General features: G+C 35.7%; 1 pseudogene; it reads left to right on the top strand.

The window, feature by feature from the left end:
- Window positions 1–7,526: 7,526 nt before the first annotated feature.
- LOC107016856 lies at window positions 7,527–8,776 on the top strand (annotated as a pseudogene).
- The last annotated feature ends 480 nt before the right edge of the window (window positions 8,777–9,256 follow it).

Genomic DNA, 9,256 nt, shown 5'->3' with positions numbered 1-9,256 from the left:
TTTCAGAAAGCGAAATCTAAAAGGAGTCAAATTAACGAGTTAGAGCTTAGTACAATGCATAGAGCACAAATTAACGAATTAGAGCTTAGTACAATGCATAGAGCACAACTCTCTGGAAACTACATATACTAATCCTTATATATCATGATTTTATAGTCATAAACAAAAAAACCATATTAGTAAAAGCATGGTTTGAAAAAGAAAATTATAAAATAGACAGTGATTGCAATAAGAAAGGTACAAATTGTTGCATTATATACCAAGCAAACTGAAATAGAGCAAACACAAATACAGAGAAAAATTATTTATAGATCGAGCTTATCACAACACGCCATGAACAAAGTACAACTCTATCTCAGCAAACTATAACTTCATTGTAAGAGTGCAGTTCTTATATATGGTAATTTCATCGCCCATACAAAAACATTCATCATCATCTAATCACATTCAAAAAAAATAAAACAAAATGCGGCGTACCTCAAAGAGGTGACAAAGGATTGAGAAAGTTGATGGCGGATGAAAAAAACGGAGATACAAAGGATGAAGTCGAAGACAAAAGAAGATGAAGCTTCAGAGACATTGATATTGATTCATGCCAATGTGGTGAATCTTGGATTGCGCTTCAGATAAAGACGTCGTAATTTGGAATTGCCTTTATTTAGAATTTGGGGGGTTTTTGGGAGTGTAATGGGTTTAGCTTTAGCCATGTACAGAATTTTGGGGGTATTTTGGAATAATAGGTATTCTTTTAATGAAATGGTCTATTAGTTATTTCATTAAGTAAAAAATAATTGTTGTTAATGGTTCAATTATATCCGACTAATGGTCAATTGCCGCTAATAATGGATTGTAAAAGATAATTTAGCGGCATTTATATTATTGCTATTAAATAATTATCGCTAAAAGTGATTTCTAGTGAGCTTTTCTCCATTTCTCCTCTTTGACAACATTCTCAAAAGTTGTAGGATCACAGTCTACAAATAAAGCAAAGTGGGGAACATCTTCATTAACAAGAATTGTTACCTTATAATCCATCATATATGTGGGACTTATGCAAGCACAACTAAGAGGCTGATCAGGAGCATTAATTTCTTCCAAAACTTGTGGTGAAATATCATAACTTGCTTCAGAGAAATTTCAGCAATTTTGAGTGTGGCAACTACTTCTTCGACTTCATTATTAATTAGGATTGCAGTATACTGATGTATATTCCAATCCCAAGTATTATCCTCATCAAAAACATCTTTTCTAGTCACAACCTTCTTTGTCAAGAATTGAATATCTTGTATGATGAATATGGAGAAAATGGTGTGCTAGCATTTGATGTAAAAAATGAGGTTGCAGCAGTTCTACGTGTGCCTATTCCACCTGGGAGATATGGTGTGTTGACTCAGGTAAAGGATGAGCTATCCTATGTAACTGTTTACAATGATTGTGGGGATGTTTTTATGTTAGATATGTAGGGAGGAATGGACATGAGTCTAAATCGTAGTGTGTGCGTAAATCTTGGAGATAAGAAGTTTCGACAAACATTGGAGGAAGATCCCTTTGTTGACAATGATACTGTGTTGTGCAGTGTATTACCGTTTATAAACAGTGGTGATGAAATTGTGGTGATCTACACAACTGAAAGGATAGATCTTTATTACCTGAATGGGCAGAAGTTGGAGACTATTATGACTCCAGGATAATTAAATTCTAAGAGAAGATTCATACCGGACACAAACAAACTCGTTGCGGTACATGAGCTGAAGAAGTAGTTGTTCTGTTGTTGGTGCTGTCAAGTAGAATTATCATGTTTAATTTCATGTTCTTTTGTTTTTATATGACTTGGATTGTAGATTAAGTTCTTTTTGTGATAGACATGTTTTGGATTGCCAAGGTAGTTTGAAGGTTTTTCCATCACTTATTTTTAGTTATTTCTTGCTTGATTGTGTGTTTTTACTTGTGAGTTCCGTTCTGATGAAAGTGGAGTGTGTTGATCATACCGCATATTCCATAGTCAAATTTAAAAGTAACAGTAGAAAGGAACTCACAAGTAAAACAATGCAATCAATCAAGAAATGATTCAAAATGAGTGGAGGAAAAAACGTGCAAACTACATTGGCAATCCAAAACATGTCTATTAGAAAAACAACTTAATCTACAATCCAAGTCATATAAAAACAAAAGAGGATGTAACATGAGAATTCTACTTGACAGAACAACTACTTCTTCAGCTCATGTATCACAGCGAGGCTGTTTATGTATGGTATGAATCTTCTCTTAGGATTTAATTGTGCCGGAGTCATAATAGTCTCCACCTTCTTCCCATTCAGGTAATAAATATATATCCTTTCAGTTTTGTAGATCACCATAATGTCATCACCACTGTTTATACACGGTAATACGCTGCACAACACAGTACCATTGTCAACAAAGGGATATTTCTCCAATGTTTGTCGAGACTTCTTGCGTCCAAGATTTACTCATACGGTACGATTCATACTCATGTCCATTCCTCCGTACATATCTAACAAAAAAACATCCCCGCAATCGTTGTAAACAGTTACATTGGATAGCTCATCCTTTACCTGAGTCAACACATCATATCTCACAGGTGGAATAGGCACACGTACAACTGCTGCAACCTCATTTTTTACATCAAATGCTAGCACACCATTTTTCACTAACACCAAGAAAAACACATTTATCATCTTTATCATCAAGATTCTTTCTTTTTTTCTTTTGGAATATGTGCATAAGCAATGGATCCAAAATTTTTATTGTGGTCTACTGCCGGTTTCCTTCCGCTCCAAACTTTCTCGGGTATTACATCTCGAAGAGAAAAAAGTTGAACTTCTGTTCCTGATAAGAATGCTCCATTTCACTGTTCTGGCATAAATTCCTATGGAACTCTTCCCTGAGCCAGCAAGCTAAGAACCATGTTAAGAATGGTTCTATTTTTCCTCTCGGTCACACCATTTTACTGTGGTGTATATGTTGTTCTAAGCTCTTTCAAAATGTCACGAGTCTCAAAAAATTCATCAAATACCTTAGATAATTATTCTCCTTCGTGATCTATTAGAAGGTTCTTAATGTCCCTTCCAGTCTCAATCTCCACACATAGTTTGAAGCTTTTAAATACATTAAATGCCTCTGATTTTTCTTTCAGAATGTACACCCAAGTCTTCCGCGAATAATCATCAATAAAGGTGATAAAATACCTTTTGCCCCCATTAAGGATTGGTGTTAATGGCCCACAAACATCCGAGTGTACTGGCCTAATACCTCCTTGGATCTCCATGACTTACTATTAGGAAACTGAAACGACGTTGTTTTCCAACAACACATTCTTCACAAACTTGAGACGGAACAACAATTTTATAATGCCCCGTCACCATACTCTTCCTTTGAAGGATCGTCAAGCCACCAAAATTCAAGTGGCTATATCAAAAATGCCACAACCATGAAGGAATTTTCATTTCCGCCAAGTTGCAAGATTGAACATTTTCAATATTCAAAGGAAACAATGTGTTTTGACTAACTTACACAAAATCAATAAATCATCTAGGGGGACTAGAAATTTCACATGTATCTTTCCTTTACATGATGACATACCTTTTTTTGTAACAGCTGACGATGACAACTCTCAACAGATTTGATATGACTTCCACACACCTATTTTTTGTTCTAAAATTGATATTGTAACCTTTGCCATCACATTCACTGTTGATAGATCACCAAAACTAACTGTTGACTAAACGTTTTCACTTAAATTAGTAAAAGAAGACTTACTTCTAGTCATATTGTTACAACTGGCGGTATTCACATATATACCAAAATTACTTGCTCTCCGGGATCACTTTAGCATGAACCTCCATTAACAAGGTTTCTCCTTCTTTATCCTCAACAAAATTTGACTTCTCTTCTTTCTCACTAGGCATCCTAGTACGACATTCAGAATGATAGTGACTAAATTTCTAGCAACGATAACATTGTACATCGGATTTTTTGAACTCTCCCTCTGTCTTTGTCGTAGTAATCACTGGCTTTAAAATTACAGAATGCAAACACACATAGAGTAGAAACCATACCTATTGAACCACTAGTGTATGTTCTTACAAGACATATTCCATAAAACAAGGCGACCTTTCCTTTACAAAGAATTATCAAAAAAATATTTCATTTTCAAACACTCCTCCTTGATATTTTTCTTGGGTACTCCCAAAGAAGCCCTTAGAACTTCAAAATTTACCTTAGGAAGAGCCATGATCATAATGAACAAGTGTAACTTCCCCATCCTTCTCTGCTTGCCTGAATAGAATGAAACTGCACTTTTACATGCACCATAATTTGTGTTTAGATGTTGTCATTCTTAATGACTATAGATTCAATAAGATTTTTCTCCAGATCACTCAGAATCTTTCTTAACCATAGAACTTGATTAGTTGCACCAGCAACGGGAATATGTTTGTGCTTTCACAGAAGATTGAACAACCACTTCTTGCTTCTTTGCAAAAGCATATAATCGAGCTTCCTTCCCAATCACTTCCTGAATAACCCATCAATTTCCCTTGCTCTTCCTTTTTAAATCAAATACCATAATCAACAGTTCCTTTTATATATCTCAATGTTCGTTTAGCAACACCAAAATGATCTAGCATAAACCTCAATAGAAGACTTGTCGCGAACATGAGATCAGGTCTTGTTGCTATCAAATACAACAAACTACTAATTTTACTTCTATAAACTGTTAGATCAGCCCTAACCTCATTTAAACTTTGAAAACTTTTCATTGTGAACTAGTGGGTTGGCATAGGCTTGAACCTTTTAAGAATATCCCCTGCATATTCTTAAAAGTGTATCATTCTTCGGGACATACAAAAAGTCTGCTAGAGGATCAAACCACAACCCACATAAACAAACTCATCCACAGCCTTATTGGTACTTTTCTGATTGGTTTCACCCAGACTCCCTGTCCAAAAAGTGAGAATGATCTTTTTCACCGTATTACCGAGAATTACCAGTCCCATTCACGGGCCCATCAATAGTCAACACTCATCCATGATGCTTTATGAAAAAATCAGCTCACAAGAATCTCCACTCAGAATTGGTTCCCTCATACCTCCAAATCTCACTTTCAATAAAGGAACCAACCCACCAAAGAGAAGCGTGAAGAACAACACACCAAGGAAGCTACAACTAGCAACGTTCTCTATTTTCACCTAAGTACTCTTCTTTTTCTCCACTTTCTTGCTACTTTTTGGCACGGGCGCTACTGTTGTGGTTTCAACTTTGGAATGGGAACCAATGTCACGTGTAATCGTTGTGGCTTCATCATACAAGGGTGTACACTGACATCCATAAGAGGATGGGGATACATTTCGGGGGTGGCGCCACTTGAGGAGGTACACCATTTTCTCCAAGTTGTGCATTTAGATTTACATTTTCCGCCATTTCATAGAATATCTTTGCTTTCAAATGTTGAATGAAGTATGCTATCTTTATACTATAATTCCTCGACATAATGCATTTTTGTTTGCCTTGACAAGTGAACACTCCCTTATTCCTAATTAATCTACAGAAAAAGATAAAAGTGAAAGAGAAACAAAAGGCAAAAAAGAACAATAAAGCTTGGGTCCCAAAAAATATAATAGCAATAAAGTAACTCCTCATACAACTAGTAGTTGTACCTCACTCATGATAAAAATTTTCCTATTCTTAAATATAGTGAATGATTAACAATGTCACTCAAGGTAAATATAGTGAAATTTTGGTGTTTGCTTACATTGTTTGAGTGTTCACCACCCTTTTTCCTTTTCAACAAATTGCTACAGTTACTTATATTAGCGTTTAGTTTATTTTCTACAACTCCACCTTTTAGTAAATTACTTCCTTAATTTGGAGAAGGATGTACCAATTTGTTCAAATCTAACAGATTGTTCAGCCCTTTTGTGAGATTGGACCCACGATTTGGAGATGGAACATTTAAGTACCCGGGAACATCTGTAGAAATATGGTGCAACGATTGAGGCACTTCATCCAAAAATCATGAGCTGCTCCAACTATGAAGTAGCCCGGCGATGACATGTCCATAACCATCAGATCTCCACTGCCTGATTTCCAGCATAATTCCTCATTTCCTTCAATGTCAACTTAACATTTCTAACAGAAACGCTAAAATTTCCAATCAATTCATTTCCAGGTGGACATAAGCAATAAAAGCCCATCTGGAATGGGTTCAATCCTAGAGCTTCCCGAGACAATCTCTCGAGGTTGACTTAAATGTTAAAGATGCATCGTCAAAATTCCCCATCAGTTGACTCCAAGGTTGACCGAAGCTATTTGGGTCCATCTAATCTGATTTCAAACCTAGCTTTTACCCGAGACAGTTAAGAATGTACTTAGACGTTTGAAATGCATCATCATCGCTAGGGTTTGGAAAAGTATCATCAAATGATGCTTAAAAAATAATGTCATTAATTGAGAAATTAAACTTCTAAAATTTCATTGAAAATTATCGATGTTTTTTTCAAATGTTGCGGCCATGTGTAGGACATACAAAATATGTTGTGGTCATGTGTAGGACGTAAAAAGTATGCTGATTTCATACGTAGGAATTAAAAAAATGTTGCGGTCAAGTGTAGGACGTTTTCTAAAATTCAACTTTCTTTCTTAGTTACCTGCTGTTCTTGATTTAACTAGAAAGATTCATTTTTTATAAGATATACTAGTCACTGAACTCTAGATTATGAACTTCCATGTCTGAAATGAGAGGCATAGAGAAAATAAATAGAACTAAATAGTTCTTGGATCACATACTTACACCCCTTACTTCATTGAAAAATAGCAATCTTTTCTCAAGGTTCGATCATTTAAAAGAGGATTGTTGTATCCATACATGCTCTTACTGGTAAAATACACATAATCATATGATGAAACTACCTTACAAATTTATTTTTTTGAAACTTTAAGGATCTTAATTTTTGTTTCTAAGATATGATATCTACAAAATCTAATATATCAATCTGAACAATCTCAAAAGATAAAGCTATAAAAGAAAAGTAAATGACAGTTTCCTCTCTACTTCTACTCTGTCTCTCGCTTAATCTTTGATCAATTGCTAAATTCTTTTTACGTCCTACACATGACTGCAACATATCAAGAAAATATTGAGGATTTTTTAATGAAATTTTGGAACATTGATTTCCTTAGTGATGACATCATTTTTTATGCATCGTTCAATGATATTTTCCGAAACCCTACCCATAATGATGCATTGCAAACACCTAGATACATGCCTGACTATCTTGGGTCGGAGTCAGGTTTGGACTCGGGTCAAATGGACCCTAATATCTTTGGTAACCGATAGGGAGTTTTGATGATGCTTCTGGAACTATCAAGTCAACCTTGAGAGATTGTCAAGGGGAAGCTACGAGATCAAACTTGCTTCATATGGACCCTAATTGATTTAGTCAACCTACGATTAACTAATTAGGAATTATAGCGATTACTATAGAAATTTCAAGTTGACGTCGGGGGAAATGAGCAAATTTGCCCCCAATCAGGAAGCAGTAGTTGAGATGGTTAAGTACATGTCGTCGCCAGGGCTACTTCGTAGTTAGAGCAGCTCAAGAATTTTGGATGAAGTGTTTGTGTTGTTGCACTAGATTTTTACCCATGTCTCCGGGTACTTGAACGTGCCATCAGCGAATTGTGGTTCCAATCTCTCAAAAGGGTTGAATAATCTGTTGAGTTCTAATAGATTGCTACATTCTTCCCTGAAGTTAGGAAGTAATTCAGCAAAAGGTGGAGTTGTAGAACAGAAACTCAATACTAATACAAGTAATTGTAGTTATTTGTTGAAAAGGAAATAACATAGTGAAGACTCGAATAATGTAAACAAACACCAAAGGTCCACTATATTTTTCTTAAGTGATAATGCTAATAATGATGAGGAAAAAAAGAAGACGGCTAGAAAAAAGGGGAAAGTGCTCACTTGTCAAGGCAATGAAAAAAGCATTATGTTGAGGAGTTAGAATACTTCATTAACCAATTCAACATTTGAATGCAAATATATCCTATGAAACAATAGAAAATGCACAACTTGGAGGTACTAATGTAGCTCCTCAAGTGCAGCCACCCCCAGGATGTATTCCCATCCTCCTCCATGGATGTCATATACACCACCTTATATGATGAAGCAACTAGGATAGTGAGATTTGTTTCAATTCCAAAGTTGAAACCACAGGCAATAGTGCCAGCATCAACAAGTAGAAAGAAAGTGGAAAAAAGGAAGAGTGAGGTGAAAACAAAGAAGGTTGCTAGTGTTAGCTTCCTTGGTGTGTCGCTCTTCATGCTTTTGTTTGGTGGGTTAGTTCCTTTATTGAAATTAGATATGGAGGTATGAGGGAACCATTTATGAGTGGAGATTCTTGTGAGTGGATTTTTTTGGTAACATCATGGAAGAGTTTTGACTATTGACGGGTCTATGAATGGGACGGGTTATTTTGGGAAATATGGTGGAATAGATCATTGCTTACATTGTGGCTGGGGAGATCAGGGTGAAAGCAATAAAAGAAGTACCAATAAAGTTGCAGATAAGTTTGTTTACGTGAGAAATAGTAGTGATCCTCTTACAACCTCTTTGTACATACCGAGTAATGATAAACTTGTCAACATTCACTGGATCTCGATAATTCAGCCTGTATTTGCAAGTGAGAAAGCCATGACATCTCATGGAAGTGCTAAAAGAAAAATAGTGAGGCAAACCTCACAGTTCTTGGAGATTTAGCCATCCTTGACTTTATCGAAGTCTTGCAGCGGGACAAAGGACTCTTGGATCCTAACATAGAAGAAAAAGGCAAATTACAATCCTATTTTTCTGAACAAAGACAAATCTAAGTACGTAAAACCAAAACAGAAAAATTGGACAACTTACCTGGGCAAATTAAAGCTTGTAACCCTGTGAATTTAGCGTAGAAGGATAGTGGATAAAATTTGGAACACAGCACAACAAGGAAATCTACTCATCACATTTGAAAACAGAGACATCTCAAATATGAACCCTAACCACAAATCAGGAAATAAAATAATTATAACAAAATCGGAATTTTTTTTTATATAATCTCATATGTAGAAACACAATAGAAGGAGAATGCTTACCAATCAGATCCACTAACAAATAGAGATTAGAGAGATGTCTGATTTCATATAGGAACATTTGATTTGTGCTCACAAGGACATTTGATTTTATGCCCCTTTGGAGTCAAAA

The sequence above is a fragment of the Solanum pennellii genome, chromosome 4 (assembly GCF_001406875.1).
Source record: "Solanum pennellii chromosome 4, SPENNV200".
Taxonomy (NCBI): domain Eukaryota; kingdom Viridiplantae; phylum Streptophyta; class Magnoliopsida; order Solanales; family Solanaceae; genus Solanum; species Solanum pennellii.
Note: the sequence above shows the minus strand (reverse complement) of the source record. Positions and strands in the feature narration are given on the sequence as shown.